Below are 19,304 nucleotides of genomic sequence, written 5' to 3' on the forward strand. Positions count from 1 at the left end.
CTCAATAAAGGACATCCCCAGATATCCCATCCCCATAAAGGACATCTCTGGGTATAACATCCCACTAAAGGACATCTCTGGACATCCCATCCCCATAAAGGACATCCCTGGATATTCCATCCCAATAAAGGACATCCCTGGGTATCCCATCCCCACAAAGGACATCCCCATAAAAGACATTCCTGGACATCCCATCCCCACAAAGCACATCCCCAGGTGTTTATCACAGCAAGCACGAGAACAACACAAAATCCTGGCTGGGAGGGCTCTCTTGGCTATGCCAGGGAAAGGCTCATCCAGGCTGCTCCTTCCCAAGGGATGCTCACCCCAGTCCATCCTGCACAGCTCCAGGGATGCTGATTTCCCTCACTCCCAGGTGATTCATCCCAGTATTTCACCAGTCCCAGGACAGAAGAATTTTCCCCAATGTCCAACCAAACCCTCCCTTTTTAGGAACGAATCCAGCTGCTCCTGGTTAATCCAAAATCCTCATTTGTCAGGATGGCCACAGGGGCTGCAAAAGGCAGTCCCAGGAGCAGGAGCTGTGTGCAGCAGCTTTTCCTGCAGCTCTGAGCACACAGGGATTGAATCCTGAGACACTCCTGGAGAAGCTGAGGTGAGGAATGGGGTAACTCCTTCCTGTTGCTGCTCTCACTGGGAGAATAACTCAGAGAAGTGTTGGATTTACTGGGAAATGAATGCCCCAACAAAGGCAGGAATGATGTATCTGACTCCATGCTCTCAGAAAGCTAATTTATTATTTTATGATAGTATATTATATTAAAGAATACTATCCTAAACTATACTAAAGAATACAGAAAGGATACTTACAGAATACTAAAAAGATAATACTGGAAACTCCTGACTCTTTCCAGAGTCCCGACACAGCTTGGCCCTGATTGGCCAAAGAGTGAAAACAACTCACAGCAGAATCCAATGGAACAATCACCTGTGGGTAAACAATCTGCAAACACATTCCACATGAGCACAGCACAGGAGAAGCAAATGAGATAAGAATTGTTTTCCTTTTCTCTGAGGCTTCTCAGCTTCCCAGGAGAAAAACCCTGGGTGAAGGGATTTCTCAGAGGATGTGAATGCTGCAGAGCAGGGCGAGGAAAAGGTTTGGCAGCTCCAGGAGGGCAGGTGCACGCAGAGGTGAATTGGAGACAGCCACAATAAGCAGCAGATTTTGGGCTCAGAAGTGAAGAAATGTCCTTTTTTTCTATCAAGGAAAATCACAGAAATTGCCCTTGAGCAGCTCCTGCCCTCAGGCATGAAAAGAGAGGAATTGTTTTCCCCTTCTGCACCTTTCCTGGGACTCTGAACAGCTGAAATCCCAAATCTGTGACTGAGTTATTCTCTCTTCATGTTTCTCATTTTCTTGCCAAGCTTTGGGATACAAAGGGAAATCCAGGAATACAAAATGCTCCAAAATCCCACAAAACACCCAGCAAATGGATACACACAAATGGGCTCTCCCTTCCAGCAGGACTGGGGTCTCCTTTAGCAGGGCCAATACCATTAATCCCATTGCCAGAAAGCAGCACAGCCATTCCCTGCCCCATTGTATTTTCTGTGTTTTCTCCCAGCTTCACTAATTCAGTTTGGTGCTTGTGAAAAAATGGAATCAAAGGTTTTCCTGGGGTAAATCAGGATAAAGGAGTGATTTACAAAAAGTGTTTCCTTCTGAAATCCTGAGCTGGGTTTTGTGGGACCCAGAGAGCAATTCCTGCAAACAGACGTGACATTCCAACCATGGGAATGACCTGGAATTCAGATATCCCATCAATTCCAGAGGATCTGTAAAGCATCTCAGAGCAGCCCGAGTTACAGCCCAGCCATCTCCACCAGTGCATCCCACATCCAGCTCATTGCTGTTATTTTTTCCACACAAATAGATCCAGAAGAGGAATTAATGTGTCCTGGGGACTGCTGACAGCTCTGGCTCTGCAGGAGGAGAGCAGGGAAAGGAATGGAGGGGGGGCTCTTTTGAACAGGCAGCAAAGCAAAGGAGGCCTGAGGGAGCTGGGATCCTTTGGGATGGGGTTCAGGCATGGGATGGGCTCTGTGGGGACCCAACTCCAACCCTGCTTACTCAAGGGCTGAGGTGGCAGCTCCTGTGACCACCCAGCCCCGAAGCCGTGGCACTCCTGCTGGTTTTGGGGTGCAGCATTTCCCTTCTTCAGTGCTCCAAACCCCAAACTCCCCCAGGCTGCCAGGCAGGTCCAGCTTGAGCAGAATTTGCCCCTGGACAGCTCCAGCCATGGTGTGAGCAGGAGGTGGCCCCTGGGCAGGTCCAGCCCAGCCCAGACCCCCCAGCTCCCACACAGGGTTTGGGAGTAGGGGATGCCATGCCCTGCCCTGCCCTGCCTCACCCTGCCCTGGTCCATTACTTTCACTTGGATTTGCACCAAGATAAGTGGCTCCTAAGACCATTGGATTACTGTTATCCTTTGAAAGTGAGGAACCTGAGGTTCTATACTCAGATACAAGAGTTAGCAGTTCTCGCTGGTTTTACCTCTCCTCAGCAGGTAAGAAGGGTTTAACTTCTGTTTTAGAGTCACGGTCTAATGTTTTGGTTGAAACTACACTTGCATATGGGGGTGCTGGAGATTAGTTTGGGTTTGAGGATTAGAAGCATTATGAGAATTATGTGCCCTGCCCTGTCTGGCCTGCCCTGTCCCACCCTGTCAGAGGGATGGGGGGTAGCACAGTCAGGATGGACGGAGATGAGAGATCTCTGCAGCCAGGCTGTGGAACTTGGGGTTTATTGCAAAGGGCCTGGGTGCAGGGCCCTGCTGGGAGCTGCCAAACACAGCTCAGAGCAGGCTGAGAGAAGAGAGGGGGAGAGAGGATGAGAGGGTGAGAGAGTAAAAGGGGTAAGAGCATAAAAGGCAAGAGCTAGGAGACAAGAGGTAAGAGGCGAAGTTCTCTTTCCATTACAATAAATCTTCTTCTGTGTTGAATATTCTGATTCTCACTAACCAATCTAGTACAAGATACAAATCCTATGGCATTTACATACAGCCTATAAGAATTATTACATTACCATACTGTGTTACATTTTAAACCCTAAAAACTCCTCTTTGGACCCCTTCTGGCAAGCTGTAGGGTCTGCTCTGACCCTTGGAGCTGTCTGCAAGCAGAGAGTCTATTTTCATCAAAAGGGGATTACTTTCAATCAGTCACACCATTGTTTTCCAATTGTTCAGTGACTAAAGAATCTCAAAGTTTGCTTTAATTTCAATCTCACTTATAGTTTCCATATTCTCAAAATCTTTTGCCAGGCAATCATATTGATAAGGCTTTCCTGTTTCATCTTCCCCAACACCACCCCACCCTGCCCCGCCCTGTCAGGGCTGGCAGAGCCCCCGTAGCAGCCCCAGCTCTGCTCCCACCCCGCTCCAGCAGCAGCAGCAGCGGTCAGTGCTGTCCCCATTGTCCCCTGCACGCCCAGCCCCGAGTGTCACTGAGATCCTGGAGCCAGCCTGGCCAGGCAGGGACCCAGGGAGCTGGGATGGGCTCCTGGAGCCTCTCTGTAAGGTGGGAATGGGCACCCGTTGGGGAAGATGAAACAGGAAAGCCTTATAAATATGATTGCCTGGCAAAAGATTTTGAGAATATGGAAACTATAAGCGAGATTGAAATGAAAGCAAGCTTTGAGATCCCTCAGTTACTGAACAACTGGAAAACAATGGTGTGGCCAGCTGAAGGTGATCCCCTTTTGATGGAACAACACCCTCTGCTTGCAGACAGGCCCAAGGGTCAGAGCAGACCCTACAGCTTGGCAGAAGGGGCCCAAAGAGGAGTTTTTAGGGTTTAAAATGTAACACAGGATGGTAATGTAATGATTCTTATAGGCTGTATGTAAATGCCATAGGATTTGTATCTTGAACTAGATTGGTGAGTGAGAAGGAGAATATTCAACACAGGAGAAGATTTATTGTATTGGAACGGGAATTTCACTCTCTTACCCTTTTACTCTCTTTCCCTCTCATCCTCTCTCCCCCTCTCTTCTCTCAGCCTGCTCTGAGCTGTGTTTGGCAGCTCCCAGCAGGGCCCTGCACCCAGGCCCTTTGCAATAAACCCCAAGTTCCACAACCTGGCTGCAGAGATCTCTCATCTCCATCCGTCATGACCATCCTACCCCCCAATGCTCCTACAGGTTCCCCCAGGCTGCCCTGTCCCACAGAAATCCATGGAATTCCGTGCAAACATCTCCCACACCTCAGGCTGTCCCCCAAAGTTCTGCTCCAAGCCTTGGCCACACCTCCCCCAGAGCTGGTGGGAAAGGGCAGAGGAACAAAAGGAAAGGCAAAACACAATTCCTGTCCTTCGGGAGCCTCAGCCTTTTGGAATTCATTTTCCTTTCACATCAGAATGAACAGAGAAATTCAGAAATCCTTCCCCAAGCGGAAATTTCATTTTGGAAATGTCAGAACCCTCGCCTGGAAATGCTTCATTCTCCAACACTGAAGCTGGAGGATTTGAAAAAGCAAATGTAATCTATAAATATGAGAATACTCCTAAAACGTGGATCCCATTCCATATTATTGAAATTCCTATTACACCTCACTGTGTTCCATTAAAACAACAGCAAAAACCCTGAATTAAATCCAACAAAAGCTGGAATTTAGGTGCCCTATTTTGAGCACAGATTATTTCCACTTCCAAGGGTGACTCTTCCCTCATTATAGCTTCCCATTTTGGAAAAAGAAGGGGTTTATTTTTTCCCCAAAATCCAGTACAGGTTGTAGCAACAGCTCCAATTCCTCTCAGTGCTCCCAGCCTCAGGAATGCTCCCCCAGGGTGGGAGGGTTGGTGATGTGGGTGGGGGTGAAGGAAAGGAGGAGCAGAGAGGTTTCAGCCTCTCCTAAATTCAGTAATTCTCTTTTTCTTGGGAGAGCCTCCATGGGCCCCACACCCTCCTGGATGAGAGCTCCCCCAAACCCAAGGGTTGTTGTTTAAAGGCGACACCATTAAATTAATCCCAGTAAAGGGACACATTAAAGGGACAAACTCTGCCTGGAAAGGGGCCAGGCTGAGGGCTCTGAGCTGCTCAGGGAGGAATTGGCTCCCCTTGGAAAGGCCAGGCTGGACTCTGGGGCTTGGAGCACTCTGGGACAGTGGGAGGTGCCCCTGCCATGGCCCTGGGTGAGCTTTAGGGTCCTTCCAACCCCGACCATTCTGTGATTCCATGAGAGGTTCCTGGGGCTGAGAAACGTTCCAGCTGGGTGGGGTAATCCAGCAGGACCCCCTGCAGGAGCTCAGCAGAGCCCAGGCCTGGGAAAGGTCAGCCAGGGATCCAACACCCAGTGCCAGCCCAGGCAGGGAGGCTGGGAGGAACACTGAGCCTGATCCCACTGCAGCAGCTGCCAGATCCCACAGGATCCCAGATCCCACAGGAATCCCAGTGCTCCTGCTCCTTCCCACAGGATCCCAGTGCCCCTGCTCCTTTCCACGGATCCCAGTTCCTTCCCATGGGATCCCAGTGCCCCTGCTCCTTCCCACAGGATCCCAGTTCCTTCCCACAGGATCCCAGTGCTCCTGCTCCTTCCCACAGGATCCCAGTTCCTTCCCACAGGAATCCCAGTGCCCCTGCTCCTTCCCACGGGATCCCAGTGCCCCTGCTCCTTCCCACGGATCCCAGTGCCCCTGCTTCTTCCCACGGATCCCAGTGCCCCTGCTTCTTCCCACGGATCCCAGTGCCCCTGCTCCTTCCCACAGATCCCAGTTCCTTCCCATGGGATCCCAGTGCCCCTGCTCCTTCCCACAGGATCCCAGTGCCCCTGCTCCTTCCCACAGGATCCCAGTGCCCCTTCTCCTTCCCATGGATCCCAGTTCCTTCCCACAGGATCCCAGTGCCCCTGCTCCTTCCTACAGGATCCCTGCTCCTTCCCACAAGATTCCTGCTCCTTCCCCCAGCATTCCAGTGCTCCTGCTCCTTCCCATGGATCCCAGTTCCTTCCCACAGGATCCCAGTGCCCCTGCTCCTTCCTACAGGATCCCTGCTCCTTCCCACAAGATTCCTGCTCCTTCCCCCAGCATTCCAGTGCTCCTGCTCCTTCCCATGGATCCCAGTTCCTTCCCACAGGATCCCAGTGCCCCTGCTGCTTCCTATAAGATCCCAGTTCCTTCCCACGGGATCCTAGTTCCCCTGCTCCTTCCCAGTTCCCCTGCTGTTTCCCCCAGGATCCCAGTTCCTTCCCCCAGGATCCCAGTGTCCCTGCTGCTTCCCAGTGCCCCTAACTCCTTCCTAGCTCCCCTGCTCCTTCCCCCAGGATCCTGGCTCCTTCCCAGAGGATCCCAGTTCTTTTCCATGGGATCCCAGTTCCTTCTCCCAGGATCCCAGTTCCCCTGCTCCTTCCCAGCTCCCCCAAAGCTTCTTGCCAGGCTTTGGGGGGTCTGCCCGAGGGAAGGGAAATCCCATAATGATGTTTCAGAGCCTCGCTCAGCCTCGCTGCCTCTCCAGCCCAGAGAGGCATTTCCATCTTTTCCCAAGCAGTGTTTGGGCTGTGTTTATGTGGGGAACACAGAAACAATTGAAGTGTGACGGCCTGAGTGTTCCTGAGCTCATTTCTGCTCGCTGGGGCTGGTGTCTCTGTGTGTTCAGGCCATTAAATCACCCCTGGGCTCCCCTCCCTGCTCAGTCCCGGCCCTTTATGGCAGTCCCAGGCTCTGGATGGGACATTAACTTTTACAGTGATGCCTCAGCCCAATTCTGCGTTACTGCTGGGCGTGCTGCAGAATTGCAGCTGCACAGGAAAAACTGCATCCCAGGGAAGGCTGAGAAAGCTGGGGAATATCCCAGAGCAGCTCTAGGGAATGTCCCAGAGCAGCCCCAGGGAATGTCCCAGAGCAGCTCCAGCCCCAGGGAATGTCCCAGAGCAGCCCCAGGAAATGTCACACACCAGCCCAGCCCCAGGGAATGTCACACACCATCCCCAGCTCCCTGAGGACCAAAGGTGTCCAGCAGCACCTCAGCTTGGAGCAGGAATTTGGGAAAGGGGGAACAGGGAAGTGCCCAGAACCCCTTTAATCCATGTTTAATAATTTCAGTGCCAGGGATTCCCCCTTGGCACCTCCTGACTGGGATGTGTGCTGTAATAAATCAGGAGCAGGCTGGAAATGTGGCCACCAGGAATTTTTCAGGGAATTTTCCTTTTGTTGTTTTTGTCAGCACCAAACAATCCCAGCTTGTGACCCCCCCAATAAGAGGCAGAGCTGAAGCCTTGCTTGGCTCAAAATTTCTTTCAATAAAATGTTGCCACAGTCCAGATATTTAAGATTTTAAAATTAGATGCTCTGGCACTAAATCAGAGTCTCACTGGTCAAAAATGAGTTTATTTAGGTTAAAAAATAAAAATGTGTGGTATTTACATGCTTTCTGAACAGAGAAGCTGTGAGAGAAGCAGAGAAAAGAATGATTGAAACAATTCTTATCTCATTTGCTGCTCCTGGTGTGTGCACATGAGGAATGTGTTGAGAAGGTTGTTTACCTGCAGGAATTTGGTAATTAGATTCTGGTAGAGATTGTTTATGTTAATTAACCTATCAGGTCCAAACCGTGTAGACTGTCAGTCTAGAGACAGCCATGAGTTAGTAGTTAGTTAGTGATAGTTGTTAGTGGAATATTCTGTGATATAGTTAGATTATAGATTATTATAGATTATAATATAGTATAATAGAGAAATAAATTAATTAGTGATAGTTCTTGTTAGTGGAATAGTCTGTGATATAGCTATAGTATAATATAGTATAATAAAGTAATTAATTAAACTTCTGATATCATGGAGTTCTGCACATCATTCTTCCCAGACATCAGGCATGGTAGTACTGACAGAAATTAAGAGGCTGAAACCAAAACCAAGTGCAGCCTTTGGATCAATTCCTGCCTGGATCCCTGCCTGGATCCCCCCAGGAGCAGGAATTGTGCTGGCTTTGGATCAATTCCTGCCTGGATCCCCCCAGGAGCAGGAATTGTGCTGGGTGTGTGGAATCCCAGCAGTTTTGCCCCAGCTCCCTGTGCAGAGCTCAGCTCCTCCCTGACCCCCTGCCCCCATCCCTTTTCTCTTCCTGGCTGTCCTCAGGATCTGCAGCATCCAGAACCAAGCAGGATCTGGAGCAGACACTGAATCCACCTCCTCTCCTGTGTCCCAGGGCCCTTGGGCACTGATCCACGCTCTGGTGACCAGGACAGCACACGAGGGAATCCTTTTCCATACCCGAAACTGTGTCAGGGACCTTCTCTCTGCCTGATTACAGTGTCCCTCTCCCCCTGAGTTTTTCCTCCAGCTCTCACAGGGGTTGTGTCCAACAACCTTGGAACACAAACCCTGTGAGGAGCCCCTGAGGGCGCTGGGGGTGCTCAGCCTGGAGAAAAGGAGACTCAGGGCTGCCCCCACCACTCTCACAGCTCCTGAAAAGTGCCTGTGCTCACCTGGGGCTGGGCTCTTTCTCCAGCAGCACTGACACACCCAGAGCACACAGCCTTGAGCTGTGCCAAGCGAAATTCAGGTTGGATATCAGGGAAGAGTTTTCACAGAAAGGTGATAAAGTTCTGGAATGGCTGCCTGGGGAGGTGGGGGAGTCCCCATCCCTGGGGGTGTTTAACAAAGCCTGAGTGTGGCACTGGGTGACAGTGTTTAGTTAAGGCGTTGGGGCTGGGTTGGACTCCATGATCCTGAAGGTCTCTTCCAACCCAGTGATTCTGTGAATTCTGTGATTCTGTGAATTCTGTGATTCACAACCATGAGGAAATTCCCTATAACGAGGTGACATCCTTGTCCTTGTGAGCAGAGAGGGGACAAGGGATCTGCTGGGGCTGTGTCACAGGGGGTTGGGATGGAGATCAGGGAAAGGTTCTCCCCCCCAGAGGTGCTGGCACTGCCCAGGGAATGGTCCCAGAGCTCCAGGAGGGTTTGGACAGCGCCTCCAGGGATGCCCAGGGTGGGATTGTTGGGGTGTCTGGGCAGTGTCAGGGGCTGGACTGGGTGATCCTGGGGTCCCTTCCAGCTCAGGATGCTCCCTGATCCCCCAGCAGCTGTTCCCAGCCTTTCCCACCCCCATCCCCAGGGAAGCTGAAGTGGTTTCTCAGGAGCAGCTGCAAAGCTGGGGGAGTTTCTACTCAGGGATAAATTTTAAAAATGCTGCTGGTTCCAGTCCAATTTGGATGAAAATCAACAAGCAAAAGGGGAAAAAATGGGAAAAAAAAAAGAGGAATTTCTTACAAATCTGCTTTTGGCCACCTCTAGCTCCTGAGGGATGGGATGAGTTTGGGGATGTTACTTCTCACTTTCTGCTGGAGGACAGTTCTTGATGGCAAGAGAAATGTGCATGGAGAGGATCTGAAACCTTTGCTCTCCTGTGTGTGGTTTGTCCCCTCAGGACCCTGCCTGGATGGGTGCTCAGCAATCCCTGAGGCTGCTTGGCTTTCCTGGGCAGATCCAAAGTCTGTCCCATCCCTGTCCCCATCCTTGTCCCCTGTCCCCATCCCTCTCCCTCTCCCTCTCCCTCTCCCTCTCCCTCTCCCTCTCCCTCTCCCTCTCCCTCTCCCTCTCCCTCTCCCTCTCCCTCTCCTCGTCCTTTTCACTGCTCCTGTCCCTTCCCGGGGGCCCAAGGACCAGGTGGGAGCCCTGGGGGGACCCTGTCAGAATCCAGAGCCTGGATGGGAAGAGCCCTGAGGCCATGGAGAGGCCACGTCAGTGCTGTTTGTCCCCAGGGCAGCACTGGCTGTCCCCAAGGGCTCCTGGGGCAGGGAAGTCACCCCCAGGACACAGCTGGGTGGGTTTGGGAGCTCCAGGCCATGGCATGAGCTGTTTGCCAGGAGCTGAGAGGGGCAGGGAGCCCAGAGCTGGGCACCAGGAGGGGGCTGCTCCCTGTGTGCTCACCAGGACACACAGAGGGGAGCTGATGGATGACAGAGCAGGGAATTCATTTCAAGCTCTGTTGAGAACAGGGAGGGGAAGGAAGGAGAGGATCGATTCCTGCTGAAGGAATAAAATCCAGCAGCAGGAACATCTCATTTCCAGGGGGCTCAGCAGGCACCTGAGGTTGATCCAGAGGCTCCCTGGGTGAGATGAATGGCTGGGGGCAGATGGGAAAATGGGAGTTTCTATAGAAAACAAGGATGTAGAGTAGGGGTGAGCTGAGAGTGGGATTCAGGGGGAGCCAGGGCAGTCAGGGCCCAGGGCTATGGAGGCTTTCCTGGGAGATGGGAGCAGGTTCTGCACTTGGAGCTGCCTGTGGAACAGGTTTCCATCTTGAACAGTTTTTCCCTCAGTACCAAATGAAAATGAACATCAGAAAGGAAAATGAATATTTGGTTTAGGGAGTCTTGAACTCCCCAAGAAATTCATCAACATCAATAAAGGCATTGTGGAGCAGGTGGAAATTGTATTTACTCTCCATTTTCCAGCAGGAGAAAAGGATTCTGAGCATTCCCTGGGAGGTTTGGTCCTGGGGGAGGGGGGAGGCTGCAAACAAGGATTCACCTGGAGGCTCTGCACAGGGCAGGTGACAGTGCAGGTGGCAGTGCTGTAGGGGTGACAGTGCAGTACAGGTGACAGTGCTGTACAGGTGACAGTGCAGTGCAGGTGACAGTGCAGGTGACAGTGCTGTACGGGTGACAGTGCAGTGCAGGTGACAGTGCAGGTGACAGCACTGTGCAGGTGACAGTGTCATGCAGGTGACAGTGCTGTAGGGGTGACAGTGCTGTACAGGTGACAGTGCAGTGCAGGTGACAGTGCTGTACAGGTGACAGTGCAGTGCAGGTGACAGTGCAGGTGACAGCGCTGTGCAGGTGACAGTGCAGTGCAGGTGACAATGCAGGTGACAGTGCAGGTGACAGTGCAGTGCAGGTGACAGTGCAGGTGACAGTGCTGTAGGGGTGACAATTCTGTGCAGGTGACAGCCACACCGAGGTCACTCCCCAGTCCCCAGTGTCTCACTCCCTGCCCAGGCCCAGCAGTGACAAGTGGGGAGCACACAGGGCCTCAGGGAGGTCATTCCTGGGCCATGCTCTGCAAATCTGCTTTGCCACAGCTTTTGAGCCTGGCTCTGCAATCTCTCGTTATCTCTTCAGGTTAAAAATTCATTCCATTCTCCCCATCTCTGAAACAAAACCTGCCAGACAAAAGTGAACCACTCAGGCCATTATTTCCCCATGCATTCAGCACAGAAAGGACATTTATAATGTAGGAAGCAGGGGAGAATTGTCTGCCACTGCTCAAAAATATCTCCTCTATTTCAAACATGACTTTATTGTTTCTTTTCTTGTTGTTTCTTTTTCCCCCCTAATGCAAGCGAATCCTGCAGGCAGCAGCCTGGTCCTGCCCAGGGCAGCTCCATCTGAGCTGTGAGTCAGAGAGCATGGGGCAAAAATAGCCTTGATGATGTAATTAATGAGTATTTTCAGAGCAGGGACAAAGGGCTGCGGATGAAGTCACTGGGCCTGATGGCACTTCCTGGCTGCTGCTTTGCCTAATGCAGCCTTTGGGTTTAATTCAGGGTTCTGTGCTGCTGGAGGTTCAGGATCTCTGCTGTCCCTCCTTTCCCAAAGTGGGGCTGCTCAGCTGCAGGGAGAGAACTCTGAGCAGGGACTTCTGAAACGCTGGGAAGGCTTTGCAGGAGCACAGGAACCATCCTGGAAGGGAAAGGAAGGGTTGGAGCAGAGCTGAGGGAGCTGGGAAGGGGCTCAGCCTGGAGCAAAGGAGGCTCAGGGGCCCTTGTGGCTCTGCACAGCTCCTGCCAGGAGGGGACAGCCCAGGGGCCGGGCTGTGCTCCAGGGAACAGGGACAGGAGCAGAGGGAACGGCCTCAGGCTGGGCCAGGGCAGGTTGGATTGGATATTGGGAAAATTCCTGCATGGAAAGGGGTGACCAGCTCTGGCACAGCTGCCCAGGGCAGGGCTGCAGTCCCCATCCCTGGAGGTTTAAAGCCCTGTGGCTGTGGCACTTGGGGACATGGTCAGTGTGGCCCTGGCAGTGCTGGGTGTGTTGGCTCCATGACCCTGAGGGTCTTTTCCCACCTGAATGACTCCATGGCTTTAGCAATGTCATTTTTGGGGCTCTGGTGGCTCAGACAAAGTTCAGGTCCCAAGAGCCATCCTGCCCTTTATCAAAGAGCTCCCAATTAACAGCCCTTACCTGAAAATACCCCAAAAGAGCTCATTTTTCTTGATGCTCTGCACATAGAAATGCTTTTCCCTCCTTCCTGAGCCAGGCCCAGCCCCAGCAGAGAATTCCCAACCAGCCCCAGGCAGCTCATTGGGAATCTGGGAAGTTTCTCTGGGAAAAAATGTCCAGATTGCTCTGAGTGACCCTGGGAAGCTGCTATGGGGGGACTTTGCTGAGGGAGGCAAAAAAAACCCATTTAGGGCTGACAGTGGAGCTTTTCAGCCATGCCAAACCCTCCTGCAGGGGGAATTTTTCTGGTGCCAATCCCTACAAAGAGTTCATGTCTAAAAGCAGCCAGTCTGATCCTCTCGCTGCCTCATTCAGCATTTTGGGGGATTCTCTGGAAGACTTTGCAGCTCTCGCTGTAAAAGCCCCCAGGGCTGGAGAAGCTCCTGTTTTGTTCCTCAAACCTGGCACCAGCAGCCAAATCAGCAGCAGGACTTTGATGCGCACAGGGGAAACTTGCACTGCACAGTTCTGGTGTTTGGAGTGGCTTTTAGGGAATCTTGAGTTCCAGGTGGTTCCTTCCCTCAGGACATCCCAAGCCAGGCCCTGCCCTGGCCCCTAGAATGTAATTAAGTGTCTTGGTTTGGAAATACAGGAGCCTGCTAAGGAAGGCAGGAGCCTCTCCTGAAATGGAGAATGTAAACCCTCCCCACCTCTCCGAATTGGTGTAAATTTTAAATTAAGGGGCTCTCAGGCAAAAAAATATGAGAGCAGGAAATAACAGTTCTTTAATAGGGAAGAAAATTTAAAAATAAAATAAACAGTGCAGTACAGTAGAACAACACTGACAGAGTCAGAACCCAACCTGACACCCTCTGGGTCAGGGTGTTGGTGGCAGTCTTATAGGAAATGTGGCTGCAGCCCTCATGTGGAACACTCAGTCCTTCCCCCTCTGCAGGTGATGTCCTTCTTTTCCAAGTTAACTTCTTGAGTTTCTGTAATGTCTTGGACTTTTTCCTAATTAAAGTGATCCCACAGGACTGGCTCACCTGGAAGGCCCAGATGTGAAATCTCAGGTCATTCCAATGTAAGAGCATTTTGTGGGGGCAGAGAGCTCCAGAGCAGCTGAGCAGTGCCCAGGGAGGGGAGCAGGGCCTCCCTCAGCTACAGCCCAGCCCAGAGGCACCCAGAGGGGGGAGCTGCACTGATTTCACAGGATCATGGGATGGGTTGAGTGGGAAGGACCTTAAAAATCATCCAGTTTCACCCCTGCCATGGGCAGGGACACCTCTCACTGTCCCAGGCTGCTCCAGCCCCAATGTCCAGCCTGGCCTTGGGCACTGCCAGGGATCCAGGGGCAGCCCCAGCTGCTCTGGGCACCCTGTGCCAGGGCCTGCCCACCCTCCCAGGGAACAATTCCCAATTCCCAATCTCCCATCCATCCCTGCCCTCTGGCAGTGGGAGCCATTCCCTGTCTCCTGTCCCTCCATCCCTTGGAAATCCTCTCTCTCCAGGTATTAAAGAGTCTTTTTCCCCAGCCCCACGACCAAAGAAGAAGTTGAGATTCCTCAGCTCTGGTTCTCAAGGTTGTTTATTTTCTCTTATCTAATACATTCTCTTTCTGACCTGCTGAGATCTGTCCAGCACATCAGTCCATGGCACACTGACTGCCCTTGGGGTGGTGTTAGATTTTTATACTAAAAACTACCTGTACTTTATTTACAATAATTTTCCAATACCTATCACCTATGTTAGACAGTCTGTCTCTACTCTAAACCAATCCAAAAGTGCCAGCAGCACAGCAGGAGATGGAGGACAATGAGAAGGAGAACAGGACACGCCCACATTCCTCCATCTTGCCTCCTGAACCCCCATTCTCAAAAACCCAAAATTCTACATTTTCACCCTGTGACAAATTCACTGTCATTCTACTCAAACTCTTGCGGCTTGTAACTCCTCACACAAGGTTGGTAATTGTTTCCATGGGCTAAAATCCAAGGCACAGGTGTCTGTGACTCCATGCCAAGGTCTCTGAGCCTCCTGCCTGGGTCTCAAGTCCTGCAGGGCAACCAAAGGGATGTCCTGGGTTCTGACACACACCCAGCTCCTGCTGCCCCTCAGCCAGGTGGGAATGAAGGGTGAACTCACCCCAGGAAAGGCTCCCACACAACCAGGGAGCTCCTCAGCCCAGCTCAGGCAGATCCTCTGCTTTTGCTTTATATCAGAAGAGTATTTCAATGAATTCCCTCAGCTCCTTTCCAGAGATCTGTAATTGCTGCTGTGGCAACAGCACAGGAGAAGCTGCTTTCCACCCCATGCTTCATTAACTTGCCCCTAACTGGCCAAGTAAACAAAACCAAATTAGTCCTGGCTTGGGCTGGATTCCTTCAAGGAATCTGGAGAGGACATGGAAAGGACTCAGTGCTTGAGACAGAAGCTACACAATGAGCAGGAAATCCTTCAGGTCGAAAATACTCCTGCACTTACTGAGAATAATCAACAGCTGATGTCCTGGCGTGCCCAGAAACATTAACAAACAGTGCCTTCATTTGTATGAGGGCATTTTGCTCTCCTTCCTTCTATTAATGATGATTGGGAGTGAATTAAGTGCTGTGGCTGCTCATTTTTCATCCTTTGTGCTCTCAGCTGCCTCTGAGAATAGAACAGCACGGGGGGAAGATTCCAAATGTGCGCACACAGGAGCTGCTGAGGGCTGGAAAGCCTCAAAATCCTGGGAAAGGGGGAAGCAGCAGCAGCACTCACTATCATCCAGGGTTCAGCTCCATGTGGTGGCTTCTGGCCAAGCCCCAGTCCTGCTTTTCCAAGGGGCTGGTGGGATGATCACTGCCTCAGCCCCTTCAGCCACAGCTGGCTCCAGAGGGAGGGAGTGACAAATTCAAGTGGGCACAGAGCTCTGTGCTGAACCTTGTGGGAACTCAGCACATCCCTTTTGATGTCCAGAGTTGCTGAGGGCCCCGTTGGGGGGCTCGGAGACCCTGGCACACAGCCCAGAACACCTGGAGACTTGATTTTGACCCTTGCAGCGAGTTGCCAGCTTTGTATGAGGATGTGAAAGTCCCACAGTTTTGAATGGTGTAATAATAATATATGCACAGGGTGAAAATGTAGATTTTAGGATTTTTGGTGTGGGGGTTATGGGGACAAGATGGAGGAACTTGGGTGTGTCTAGTCCTTCTTCTTTCTTCTTCTTGGTCTCCATTTCCTGCAGTGATGTTGGCGCTTTGGGATTGGTTTAGAGTAGAAGTGCACGGTCTAACATAGGTGATAGGTTTTGGGAATTCAGTGTAAATATGTCATATGTAGTTTGTAGTATAAAAGGACAACACAAAGAGTGCCTGTGGCTGCCCTGCTGAGCAGATCTCGGCTGGGCAGAAAGAAAATTTTATAGATAAGAATTAATAAACAACCTCAAGAGCGAAAAGTGAAGAGTCCAGACTCGTTCTTCAGCGCACGGGCTGAAGCAGAGACACCCTGCACATCTCGGGGCAGAGAACACCAACAGCCGACCCGAGAAGCCTCAGGATTGTTCCTGTCCCCTCCAAGGGTCAGAGGCACCCCAGAGCCCCCCACAGCAGCACAGTCAGGGCATCTCAGCTGCTCAGGGGCCTTGGGAGGTGGTGGAACTGGGGAGGGAACCAGCTGTTCTGGGCTGAGCTGGTGGGAGCCAGCTGCTCTGGGCTGAGCTGACTCCCAGCCCAGCCTGCTCATTGCCACCAGCACCTCCCAGCAGCCCTGCTCAGCCCCATCAGAGCCTCCTGCTCCTGTCCTTGCCCACTCTTGGAGGACAGAAGGCTGAGAAATGAGCAGGGTGTAGGGGCAGGGCGAGGAGCTGGCACTGACAGCAGGGTCTCTATCTGATAACCATTATCTCTCTGGCCTTGCTGCCTCCCTCAGCCCTTATCCCCAGATGCCCTGGCATGACAAAATCCCACTGCCTGCAGCAGGGCTGGGATCCTGCCCCTGCACTCCATAAAAGCCTCCCTGACAGCTGCTGAGGTTTGCTGGGCAAGGGTTAAAGCAGTGCAGGGAATAAAATGTTTACATCTTGGATCAGCAGCTCCTCCCTGGCTGAGTGCATGGCAGACAATTCAAGGGCAATATTTAGCAGAGGACAAAAAGGATTGGGGGGCTGGATTTGTCTCCTTGTTAATTGGAAGCCCCCCAGATCCCAGCCCCTGAGTCCTGGGAACCCCTCAGTGCTCAGGGAAATCAGGCACTGAGCCTGCAGGGCTGTGGGATCCAGCTCCAGCAAACCTCCCCTGGCACTGGGAATTCTCAGCTGCCACTGAGATTTTTCCTTATTATTGTTTCCTAAACAAGCAGTAAAGGCAATAAAGAAAATGTGAGGGAAATGGGGCTGTTCCCAGCATGTTCCAGCTCTCCTGCACTGGGATCCTTCTTCTCCTGCTGCTGCTCCATCTCCTCCAGCCTGAGCTTGTCAAAAGCTTTCCTTGTTTAGTGCCAGGATTTGAGCCAAGAGGGAGGTGGGAAAACCTCCCCTGGATTTCAGCAGGAAATTCAGCAGGGGATGATCCTGGGTTGGGTTCTGCAGGAATTCATAGCAAAAGGGGCTCTGGGAAAAGGTCTCTGTCCCTCCTGCCAAGAAGGGCTGAAGGGAGCTCAGAATTGGGACTGGAACAGAGGGATGTGACTCCTGAGGATGCCCTGCTGGCTCTCTTCCAGCTCAGCATGTTGCTGCCTCCATGGGATGAAGCTGGAGATGCCCAGGGCACAGCCTGGACCTGCAGGGATGCAGCCCTGGCCCTTCCCAGCTGCACTTCTGCATTGCTTTGGGAGGCTGGAGTGCCCTGAACCCCCCAAATCCCAACTCCCCCACAGCAGCCACCCCGGGGGCGGTGATGGATCAGTCTGAGCTGGGGCAGCAGGATTTGGGGATTTGTGTTCTTGTGAGAATCATTAAATCCCTCAGAGCCTGGCCAGGGGAGTGGGGTGGGGAGAGAGGCTCCTGTTGGGGAAGATGGAACAGGAAAGCCTTATAAATATGATTGTCTGCCAAAAGATTTTTTTGAGAATATAGAAACCATAAGTGAGATTGAAATGAAAGCAAGCTTTGAGATCCCTCAGTTACTGAACAACTGGAAAACAATGGTGTGGCCAGCTGAAGGTGATCCCCTTTTGATGGAACAACACCCTCTGCTTGCAGACAGGCCCAAGGGTCAGAGCAGACCCTACAGCTTGGCAGAAGGGGCCCAAAGAGGAGTTTTTAATGTAATGATTCTTATAGGCTTTATGTAAATGTTATAGGATTTGTATCTTGTACTAGAGTCGTTAGTGAGAATCAGAATATTCAACACAGAAGTCTCAGAATCTCTGCTGGTCACATTGACCCCCAGATGGGTCACAAAGTCTCTTTTCCCAGCCTGGCAGTCAAAGAAGGAGTCAGAACTCTTCAGCTCTCATTTTCAAGGTTGTTTACTGTTTCTTATCTATAAAATTCTTTCTCCTGTCCTGCCAAGGTCCGCTCAGCAGCTCAGACAGAGGCACTCTGCCTGCCCCCAGGGCAGTGTTATCTTTTTATACTAAAACCTATGTGTACAATATTTACAATAACATTCCAATACCTATCACCTATGTTAGACAGTGAGCTGCTACTCTAAACAAATCTAAAAATGCCACCATCACAGCAGAAGATGGAGGCTAGGAAGAAGAAGGAAAAAGGACAAGGCACACTAAAATTCCTCCATCTTGGGACCCCAAGCCCCCATTCTAAACACCTCAAAAATCTATTTTTGACTCCATGACAAACTACGTATTATTCTACTTAAACTCTTTTGACTTGTAATTCTTCATATAAAGAATTATTTTTAATAATTGTAATTGTTTTTTCATGGGTCAAGATCAAAGGCAAAGGGGTCTTGGGCTCTGTACCAAGGTCTCTGAGTCCCCCAGGTGTGATGGTGTTCACAGGGGTCCCAGGATGAGGGAAGAGACAAGGATCTGACTTCACATTTCAGAAGGCCTGATTTATTATTTTACGATATATATTATATTAAAACTATACTAAAAGAATAGAAGAAAGGATTTCATCAGAAGGCTGGCAAAGAATAGAAAAAGAAAGAATGAATAACAAAAGCTTTTGTCTCGGACAGAGAGTCTAAACCTGCTGGACTGTGATTGGCCATTAATTAGAAACAACCACATGAGACCAATCCCAGATGCACCTGTTGCATTCCACAGCAGCAGATAACCATTGTTTACATTTTGTTCCTGAGGCCTCCCAGCTTCTCAGGAGGAAAAATCATAAGGAAAGGATTTTTCATAAAAGTTGTCTGCACCACCCAGGCAGGGGCTCGAGCCCTCCGGGGCAGCCAGAGGAATTTCCTGGGTTCTGACACAGAAGAAGATTTATGGTATTGGAACAGGAACCTCGCTCTCTTACCTTCTTTACTCTTCCTCACTCTCTCATCCTCTTTACCACGCCTTTGCCTTCACTCTCTACTTCTCTCAGCCTGCTCTGAGCTGTGTTTGGCAGCCCCAGCAGGGCCCTGCACCCAGGCCCTTTGCAATGAACCCCAAGTTCCACAGCCTGGCTGCAGAGATCTCGTCTCCATCCGTCCCCTGTCACTCCTACAGCCCGCTCTGCCCATCACTGCCTTATCTCCACACTATCAACACAGAGCTGCACCTTCCCATCCGTTATCCACAAATCCCAGGTGTAGGAGCATTGGGGGGTAGGAAGATCAGGACGGACAGAGACGAGAGATCTCTGCAGCCAGGCTGTGGAACTTGGGGTTTATTGCAAAGGGCCTGGGTGCAGGGCCCTGCTGGGAGCTGCCAAACACAGCTCAGAGCAGGCTGAGAGGAGAGAGGGGGAGAGAGGGTGAGAGAGTAAAAGGGTAAGAGAGTGAGGTTCCCGTTCCATTACAATAAATCTCCTGTGCTGAATATTCTGATTCTCACTAACCAATCTAGTACAAGATACAAATCCTATAGCATTCACATACAGCCTATAAGAATCACTACATTACCATCCTGTGTTACATTTTAAACCCTAAAACCTCCTCTTTGGGCCCCTTCTGCCAAGCTGTAGGGTCTGCTCTGACCCTTGGGCCTGTCTGCAAGCAGAGGGTGTTGTTCCATCAAAAGGGGATCACCTTCAGCTGGCCACACCATTGTTTTCCAGTTGTTCAGTAACTGAGGG

At 51.2% G+C, this 19,304-nt stretch overlaps 1 protein-coding gene across 2 annotated transcripts in view; it reads left to right on the plus strand.

Annotated features, from left to right (window-relative positions):
- The window catches only part of LOC131568468 (acid-sensing ion channel 2), a 486,813-nt gene that overhangs the window by 324,159 nt on the left and 143,350 nt on the right, over nt 1-19,304 (plus strand). The gene's annotated exons all lie outside the window — the stretch shown is intronic.

This window comes from Ammospiza caudacuta, chromosome 27, assembly GCF_027887145.1.
Source record: "Ammospiza caudacuta isolate bAmmCau1 chromosome 27, bAmmCau1.pri, whole genome shotgun sequence".
Taxonomy (NCBI): Eukaryota; Metazoa; Chordata; class Aves; order Passeriformes; family Passerellidae; genus Ammospiza; species Ammospiza caudacuta.